Below are 10,319 nucleotides of genomic sequence, written 5' to 3'. Positions count from 1 at the left end.
TAGACACGCATCCAGACATAACACATACAGACAAACAATACACACCTAGGACAAGTATTCATATATACAAATTAAAAAAAAACATTGTTTCGTGAATATGAGAGTCTCGGGCGGTCAGTGTGAGCGGTTCCTTTGGTTGTTCACCATTCTCACTGCCCGTGGGAAGAAGCTGTTCCTCAGCCATGTGGTGCTGGCTCTGATCCTCCTGGATCTTTCCCCCAACAGAAGCAGCTGAAAAATGCCGTGTGCAGGGTGGAAGGGTTGATTTTGCATGCCTTCTTCAGACAACGATCCCCCTAAATCACGTCGATGGGTGGGAGGAAGACTCTAGTGACCACTCTTCTGGTCCTGTGGATTGTCCTCTGCTCCATTTCTCTGCAGCAACCATCCCCACACTGTGATGCAGCCTGGCCAGGACACTCTGGATAGCTCCTGTAGAAGGTTGACATGTTGGTGGCCGGTGGCTTTGCCGGCTCCAGTCTTCTCGGGAAGTGCAGACGCTGTCGTGCCTTCCTGACAAGTAAGAAGATATTGAGTGTCCAGGATAGGTCACTAGTTCAGTGAACTCCGAGGAACTTGGTGACTCCACTCTCTTCTCCAGGACAGAGTTGGTGGTGTGTAGTGGAAGGTGGTCGTTCCTGGTCCTCCTGACGTCCACCATCATCTCCCTCCCTCATCTTGTCCGCTTTGAGCCGCAGGTTGTGAACAGTTGCGGGCCCAGCACTGACCCCTGTGAACCAGTTGCAAAGACGCGGCCCCCCCTCCCCTCAGATAAGTCGCGCGATTCCAGAGGAAACCAGGACTGTTGGAAATTTATCACCCAGGTTGTTGTTATCAGGCCACACATAAAAATTCTGAGAGGCGTAGATAAAGGCGGATAGGGACCGGCTTAATCCCAGGGCGGGAAACACCAGAGGACGTCTGTACAAAGTGAAGGGAGACGTCAGGGGTGTTTTGTACAGAGAGAGTGGTGGGGGCCTGGATTGCCTGCTGGGAGTGGAGGCTGGAACATTGGGGGCATTTAAGAGACTCTTAGACAGGCCAACGGATGGAAGCAAAATAGAGGGTTACGGGGCAGGGAGGGATAAGTACAATTTTTTAAGGATTATATGGCTCAGCACAACATCGAGAGTCAAAGGGCCTGTACTGTGCTGTAGGTTCGATGTTCTATGCCCTTTCTGGAGTCTCTCGCTGTCCTTGGTAAGGGTGGGTTGAATTTCATCTGTTCAAGCACATGTAAGAACAAAACTGTTTAATGCATTAATATTTTGGTTAATGAGTTCATGTAATTCGATGTCAATCTAAACTAGACAGACTCTGACTTCCGAGGCTACGCCTCCCATGCTCCCACAACCACCCAGAGTCCGGCTCCAGATCTGACCTCCGACACGGACAGGGATCCTTCAGCGCCCCTTCAGCACCTGGCACCCTCATCCGCCCAGCCTCTGGCCAGCCTGCAGCCCGGCGTCCCGACCGCAGACGCCCGTGGTGGGGAGGGGGGTTTTCCTCGCCAACAGCCTGTGTGGTCTTCATCCTCAGAACTGCCCGCCTTGCTGGCCCCCCGCCGTGGTTCATCTCCTCCGTTTCACCTTCTCAAATGCGTCGGGGGGTAGTGGTCTCCCCATTTTATGGCGCGCCCTGCGCCAGCCCTTTGCTTCCCCGGAATCTTGTGGCCACCGCCAATCACAGTCGTTGCCATCTTGGGCCCAGATCCCATGGTCGTGGGATCTTTAAATAAACCCCCACCGTCGGCTCCTTAAACAGGCCATTTGAAGCCTGGAGAGAGCCGACAGCAGCCGGACTTGGCATTTGGACCCCGCAGGATACCGCCGAGTCTCCTCTCTCGGCTCTCCACGGGTCCGCGCAGCAGTTCATTGGTTCTTGCAGGAGCCTGATGACTGCGTCCTGCTGGTGCACGTTCCCCCCTCAACCCTCCCCGATGAAAGGAGGGGGTGTGACAGGTCTAGCAGGACACTGGCCACCTACCCTAGGCAGCGGGAGGTGCGAATGGATGAGGGGTAGGGGAGGAGGTAAGACACAGGAGCAGAAAAAGGCAATTCTGCCCATTGAGTCTGCCCCGCTGGCTAACCATGAGCCGATCCATTTCTTCCGCTTAGCCCCACTGCCCGGCCTTTTCCCCGTAACCTTTGATGCCCCCGCTAATCAAGAACTTATTAATCTCTCCCTTAAATGACCCGGTCTTCACAACCGCCCGTGGCCACAAATTCCACAGATTCACCGCCCTCTGGCTGAAGAAATTCCCCTGTTCCAAGTGGACGCCCTTTGATCCTGAAGTTGTCCTGGACTCTTCCCCTGTGGGGAAACAACCTTTCAACATCTACTCTGCCCACGCCTTTCAACATCCCAAATGTTTCATGAGATTCCCCCCCTTGGGAACAGAGGAGAAAGCTGGTGCAGAGTTAAAAGGAGCTGCCTTCCACACCGAGAGGTTGGTCAATTTCTGCAGTATTGCTGCTGCGCCAGCAGGAGGGGGCGTCGGGCTGTGTTTTCGAGATCTCGCTGCCACTTGCTTGAGAGAAGCTTTCACTTTAAATATGGAATCAGTGAAAGATAAATTTATACTATGGGATGCAATGAAAGCATTTATCAGAGGGCAGATAATAAGTTATGTAACTTGTGATATAGAGAATTTAGGTTAAAAAGACTTAAGTTAAAATGTGATGATTAATCATAAACAGGGAAGCCAGAACGGACAGAGAGTTTACTAGCAGTCAAGGACAGAAGGAGCTGCTGAATATGTTTTTTTAAACCTATCTTTTCATGGTCATAGTGAGAGACATGCAGGAGACAAAGGATTGATAAGAAGTGTGAGAAACAGAATTTAGTGAATGTAGAGTTCACAGCGTACGTAACGAACGTGATAATTAAAAATGCAGTTATACTTAGAATGTTTTTGTAATACTAACCAATTAAAACAGTATTAATAAGAAGGGGAAGGGCAAATAATAAAGGTATAAAAATCAATGCACTGTATGTATCGGGGCTTAACTGGTGAGAAACCAGTTGAGTCCAACTCTGCAGACTTGTAAATAAAGCTTGTCGTGTCATCAGTTTTAAAGAGACTCATGTGTGAGAAGTTTTATTTCTGACAAATGGGGGCTCGTCCGGGATCTACACTCCGGCCGTGAGGGGAGGCGAGAAGAGGGACATCGGAGGTGGTGCACCCCGCTGAGTTCAGCGGCTCCTAGTCCCTTGCTCGTCGCTTCGGGCGGCTTGAGCGAGTGGTATCCGGACAGGGTGACACGACAAGACGGAGAGGAGAAGGGTGACGGTTCAATCCCCGGGAAGACACCGGTAAGTGACGACTTACGATTGTGGTGTGGGGATTGGGTAACAGGTGTAACGGGATACACCTGTTTGGATAAAAACCTAACGGAATAGATTAAGTATAGATCTTTTGTCGTTGTGTGAGGACCCTGTCGCGGGACTCTAGGATAGACCCCAGGGAAACCTCGGCGGTAACCGAAGGAGGGACAGCACCTCCGACGAAGTGCCGAGAAGAGAGGGGTCAACCCCAGGAAAACCTCAGCGGTAACCGAAGGAGGGACAGCACCTCCGACGAGGCGTCTGAGAGGAAGGGAGTAGGGTCCAGAGCGAGAGGGTCCTCAGCAACGATAAACAGATCTAGGTGGGAAAATGGGAGGATCAAAATCTAAGGGCTCGTCTGAAAATTCAGGACAATTCCTGGGAGTACCCCTTGACAGCCCTTTGGGGAGAATGTTTGAAAATTGGGATAGTAAAAGATATCGGGACAAAAACAAGAAAAAGATGGTCCAATATTGTCTCCTTTGGTCAAAACAACCTATTAAAGGTTCCTCGGTCTGGTGGCCGAAATTTGGATCTGATGAGGATTGGGTTAGACAAGCATTAAACATATATGTAAATTCGAGACCAAAGGTGAATCAAGAAGAGTCAGCATATGCATTTTGTTGGGTTCCCTGGCCAGGATCCTTAACAGAATGTTTTAAATTGAGAGTGGCAGGAGAAAAGAAATGGGAACCTCTGGACAACCTTCCCCCTCCTTATATTCCCCCGGTGCCTACTGCGCCCGAGGAAAGCTTATTACCGGAGGGGAAAGGTGATGAATCTGATTGCCCCGAAGGGGGCCGGGATAAAAAGGATGAATTAAGGGAGTCGGACCCTAAACTTCCACCGGTAAACCGACCCTGGACAAGATCCCAGACTGGTCCAGGACCATCAAGGTTTTCAATAAACCTAAATCCCCTGAGAGAAGTTCCTATGGGAGGACCGGGAGGGGGAACGGGATATGTGAATGTTCCCCTAACTAGTACAGAGGTGCGGGGATTTAAGAAAGAAATGAAAAAGTTATTGGAAGATCCTATAGGACTGGCTGAACAGCTTGACCAATTCTTGGGACCAAACACATATACGTGGGAAGAGATGCAGGCAATAATGGGAACATTATTTTCACCCCAGGAGAGGCAGATGATTCGACGGGCTGCCCTCCTCATGTGGGAATATGAACAACCTGGGGACCCTAGACCCCATGAACAAAAATATCCCTTAAATGAACCCAGGTGGGACAAACGAACACCCGAGGGATTGGCAAGTATGAGACAATATAGAGAGTGGACAATTAAAGGGATACGGGAGGCTGTGCCAAAGGGTCACAATTTTACCAAGGCATTTGGGAACCACCAGGGGAAAGACGAGTCCCCTACTGATTTTTTGGAGAGGGTGAGAAAGAATGTCCAACAGTATGCTGGTGTGGACCCTAGTACACCAATGGGTGAACAGCTTATTCGAATTGAATTTGTTTCCAAATCATGGCAAGACATTAGAAAGAAACTAGAAAAGGAGGAGGACTGGAGTGAAAAACCCCTAAGTGAACTGTTAAAAAAGGCACAAAAAGTATATGTGCAGAGAGAAGAAGAAGATCAAAAGAAGGCGACAAAGGTTATGGTACAGACTATCCGACAGATGAATGCTGAATCCAGAGGGGAAAGAAAACAAAACCTTCTTCTAAACAATCCAAAATATCCAAGAGAGGGAAGACCCCGGAGGTTCGTTAAGTGCTATTACTGCAATGAGGAAGGACACTTTAAGAGGGAATGCCCCCGATACAAGAGGGAATTGCGTGCCCTCGAACTTATGGAAGAAGATTAGGGGTGTCAGGGGTTCCAAATGTTAGGGACCAAATATAAGAGGGAACCCCTGGTAAAACTAAAAATTGGTCCCAAGGGAGAAGAGGTGGTGTTTATGGTGGACACAGGAGCGGAACGAAGTAGTGTAATAACTGTGCCAATCGGAACTGAGCCTATAAAAAGTAATTTGACAATTTCTGGGATAGAAGGGGCTCCCAGAATGGTATCAATAATTCCCCAAGTAACAGTGAAACTGGAAGAAAGAGAAGGGGTACAAGACCTCCTGTTATTACCTTCGGCTGGATTTAACCTCCTAGGAAGGGACTTACAGGCTCTCCTAGGTTTGGGTGCTCTCCCTGTGGACAGAGAAGTGCGAGTCCACCTCTGCGCTTTAAAGGAAGAGGATGAACGGCAGATTGACGAGAGAGTCTGGTATAAGGAGGGAAATCGAGGAGGTCTGGACATCCCACCTTTACATGTCACATTAATACCAGGTCATCAGCCGGTAAGGAAACGTCAGTATCCTATTTCTTTGGAAGGGAGAAAAGGGCTACAGCCGGTAATTGAGAATACGAGACGGACTATTAGAAGAATGCATGTCACCTTATAACACCCCTATACTCCCAGTTAAAAAGTCAGATGGATCCTATCGCCTAGTTCAGGATCTAAGAAGTTTGAATGCTATTGTTCAGACCCGCCACCCAGTGGTGCCTAATCCCTATACTATTATGAGTCGGATTCCCCCAGACCATGAGTGGTTTAGTGTTATCGACTTGAAGGATGCCTTCTGGACTTGTCCGTTAGAAGAGGAAAGTAGAGATATGTTTGCGTTTGAATGGGAAAATCCATGGACAGGTAGACGGAGACAGTTTCGGTGGACTGTATTGCCCCAAGGGTTCACTGAATCTCCAAACCTGTTTGGACAAATGCTAGAACAAATCCTGATGGACTATCCACAATCTGATGATTCCCAACTAATGCAGTATGTGGATGATTTACTATTATCAGGACCCAAGGAACAAGAAATGAGGAGAGAGACCATTAGACTCTTGAATTATCTGGGGAAAAAGGGTCTACGAGTGTCCAGAAACAAGTTACAGTTTGTTGAGAAAACTGTGATATATCTGGGACACCAGATAAGTAAAGGACAGAAACGGATTACCCCTGAACGAATTGCGGGAATCACTAGAATGCCTTTACCCCGTAATAAGAAGGAAATAAGACAATTCCTGGGACTCTTAGGATACTGTAGGTTATGGATAGAGGACTACTCAGCTTTGGTGAAGTTTATGTATGATAAACTGACAAATGAAAATGACTATCCATTGAAATGGACCCAGGAGGAGGAGGGATGGTTCGAGGACTTGAAACATCGCCTAACACGAGCCCCAGTGCTCACTCTGCCCTCTTTAAAACAGCCCTTCCAGCTATTTGTCACTCATAACCAATGAACAGCTGTGGGAGTTTTAACACAGGAAAAAGGCGGTCAGCGACACCCAGTAGCTTTCCTTTCCAAAATGATGGACCCAGTGTCTCGCGGATGGCCGACGTGTATCCAGGGAGTAGCGGCTGCTGCTCTGTTGGTAGAGGAAGCACGTAAACTTACTTTTGGAGGAAAGATGACTGTGTACACCTCCCATTCTGTAAGTGTTTTATTAACACAAACTGCCCATCGATGGCTGACTGATTCTCGCATATTAAAGTATGAAACCATTTTAATGGTTGGAGAAGATTTACAGTTTGCAAAAATTAATAGCTGCAACCCAGCTCAATTTTTATACGGCAGTGAAACAGAGAAAGAGGTGGAGCATGACTGTGTCGAGTTGACAGATCTTCAGACCAAGACCCGAGAAGACCTTTGCGATACTCCGCTGGGAGAAGGATATGAATTCTACATTGACGGCTCCGCCAGATGTGTTGACGGAATGAGAAGAAATGGGTACGCTATAATAGAAGGAAATACTTGGAAAGTAGTAGAATCCACGAGACTACCCGGAAGCTGGTCAGCACAATCCTGTGAACTATATGCCTTGCAGAGAGCCCTCAGAATACTGGCAAAGAAAATTGGAACAATTTACACAGATTCCAAATACGCATACGGGGTAGTGCATACCTTTGGTAAGATCTGGAAGGAGCGTGGTCTAATTACATCAAGAGGAAAGGAATTGGCACACGAACAGATGATTACTCTGACTCTAGAAGCCTTAACATTACCCCAAGAAATAGCAGTGGTCTACATACCAAGCCATCAAAGGGGAGATAACCCAACAGCAATTGGAAACAGACTGGCTGATGAAGAAGCCAAAAGAGCAGCCATGCAACAAGAAGTCCGTTTGCTGACTTTAATCCCAATAAGGCAAGGCATAAAGACAGCTCCCATTTTCACTGCTAAGGAAGAAAAGAACATGGATCAGCTGGGCGCAAGCCAGTTACCTGATGGAACATGGAAAACACCAGATGGAAGAATTGTTCTAAATAAAGAAATAACTCGCAATATTTTAAAACACCTGCATCAACAGAGCCACTGGGGCACCCAAGCCTTATGTGACACAGTGCTTCGAGAATATGTGTGTAAGGGAATCTACACCTTGGCCCAACAAGAGGTGCAAAATTGTTACCTATGCACAAAAATTAATAAGAAGATAATGAGGACAGGGACCATGGGAGGTCAACCATTAGCCATACGCCCTTTTCAACGTATCCAGATCGACTTCACAGAGTTACCTCAAGTTCAAAGATGGAAATATCTGTTGGTGATAATAGATCACTTTACCCGATGGGTAGAAGCCTTCCCAACAATAAATACTACAGCCTCTACAGTAGCTCGCCTCCTCCTAGAGCAGATAATCCCCAGATATGGTATAATGGATTCTATAGACTCAGACAGGGGTCCACATTTTTCTTCAAAAATCCAGCAATTGATTTGTGATGCATTACAGGTCTCTTGGAAATTACATACCCCTTGGCATCCACAAAGCTCAGGGAAGGTCGAACGTATGAATGGAACACTAAAAATCCAATTGACAAAGTTAATGGTGGAAACTAAAATGCCTTGGATAAAGTGTCTGCCCCTAGCCTTATTAAGAATTCGTACTGCCCCACGAAAAGATGTAGGGCTGTCCCCTTATGAAATGATGTTTGGGCTTCCCTTCTGGAGTACAGTTGAGGGGTGTCCCACCTTGGGGGAAGGGGATATATTTGTTAGGAACTATTTACAGGCACTGTCACGCTCTCTTACAGATTTACGAAAGAGAGGACTATTGGCACAAACACCGCCTCTAGACTTTTCTTTACACAAAGTGGAACCAGGAGACTGGATTCTTATCAAGACCTGGAAGACTGAAAAACTCCAGCCCCAGAAGATGAAGAAGGACTACAATCGGGAAATAGAACAGCTGGAAAGGGAAATAGCAAGTACAGAAAAAGAATTAGCAACAAGGGAAGACAACAAAAAGAGAATTGGTGGACAAAAAAATAAAATGAAACACTACAAACATACAAGGTGGAGAAGAACATAATGAAGACAAAACAGAATTATTATGAGCTAGGAGAAAAAAACTAGCTTGGCAGCTTAAAACAGAACAAACTAAAAGAACGGTAGTGGCATCAAGGAAAAAGGACAAACAAATTACATATAACCCAACGGAGATCAATGAAAACTTCAAGGAATTCTACAAGCAACTATACCGAACTGAGAACGAAGGGAAAGAAGACAAAATAGATGAGTTTCTAGCTAAAATTGAACCACCAAAATTTCAAGAAGAGGAGCAAAACAAATTAATAAAACCATTTGAAATAGAGGAAAAACAGGATATATTTAAAAAACTACTGAACAATAAAATGCCGGGAGAGGACGGATTCCCAATAGAATTCTATAAAAGATTTAGAGAAGCTTTCACTTTCACTCCCACAATGTGGCCACACTCGTCGGGGAAATTTCAGCGACCTCTGGGTGATGGGACGTTGCGGAGGGAGCTTCACTCTGCGTCTGACACCGGCCATGTGTGACGAAACGGTGCAGAGGGAGCTTCACTCTGTGTCTGACCCCGAGAGTGTGTGATGGGACAGTAAGGAGGGAGCTTCGCTCTGTGTCTGACCCTGGGAGTGTGTGACAGGATGGTGCGGAGGGAGCTTCGCTCTGTGTCTGACCCTGGGAGTGTGTGATGGGACAGTAAGGAGGGAGCTTCGCTCTGTGTCTGACCCTGGGAGTGTGTGACGGGATGATGTGGAGGGAGCTTCACTCTGTGTCTGACACCGGGAGTGGGTGATGGGATAGTTAAGGGTGCAAGTTTAGAGCAGACGTATTCACACAGAGAGTGGTGGGGGTGTGGAATGAGCTGCCAGCTCAAGTGGTGAATGCGGGCTCAATTTAAACATGTACGAAGATGGAAGGGCTATGGACTGGGTGCAGATCAGTTGGACTAGGCAAATTAATGGTTTGGCATAGACTAGAAGGGCAGAAGGTTTCTGTGCTGCAATGTTGTATGGTTCATCGGGTCTATCAGGTAATCATTTATATTGGCCATTCTCAATTCCCTGGGCTGGGCCACAGACTGAAATCATCAGATTTTTTTGGTTTTTACTTATGTAAGGTCAAACCAGAAGGCTGAACAGTTACTTAACAGGGTGGAGAAACCTTGGGGTTCAAATCTCTACATCCCTCAAGGTTGCCGCACAGGTTGTTAGGACAGTTAAGAAGGCCTATGGGACGCTGGGCTTCATTAGTCGGGGGATTGAGTTCAAGAGTCGAGAGGTCATATTGCAACTCTATAAATCTCTGGTGAGGCCAACACGTGTTCAGTTCTGATCACCTCATTACAGGAAGGATGTGGAAGCTACGGAGAGGGGGCAGAGGAGATTCATCAGGACTGGATGAAAAATAGGTGTCATGGGGCAAGGTTCGCAGAGCTTGGACTTTTCTCTTTGGAGCGAAGAAGGATTTTTTTTTTTAATTTTTTATTTTTCACACCATAAACCACATTGACCATGATACATACATTTTCCTTTTCAAATATATACAGTGTCATTTTCTCCCCCCCCCTCCCTCCTCCCATCCCACCCTCCCTACCTCCCCCCATCCATTTAAAGTACAAAATCTAAGATACATTTAACCAGTCAAACAATGTTGTCATTCAATAAAAATAAACAAGAAATTCCACTGAGTCAATTCTTTTCATTTCCTTCTCCTTTCGT

Source organism: Narcine bancroftii, chromosome 2 (assembly GCF_036971445.1).
Source record: "Narcine bancroftii isolate sNarBan1 chromosome 2, sNarBan1.hap1, whole genome shotgun sequence".
Lineage (NCBI taxonomy): Eukaryota > Metazoa > Chordata > Chondrichthyes > Torpediniformes > Narcinidae > Narcine > Narcine bancroftii.
This window is presented reverse-complemented; position numbering follows the sequence as displayed.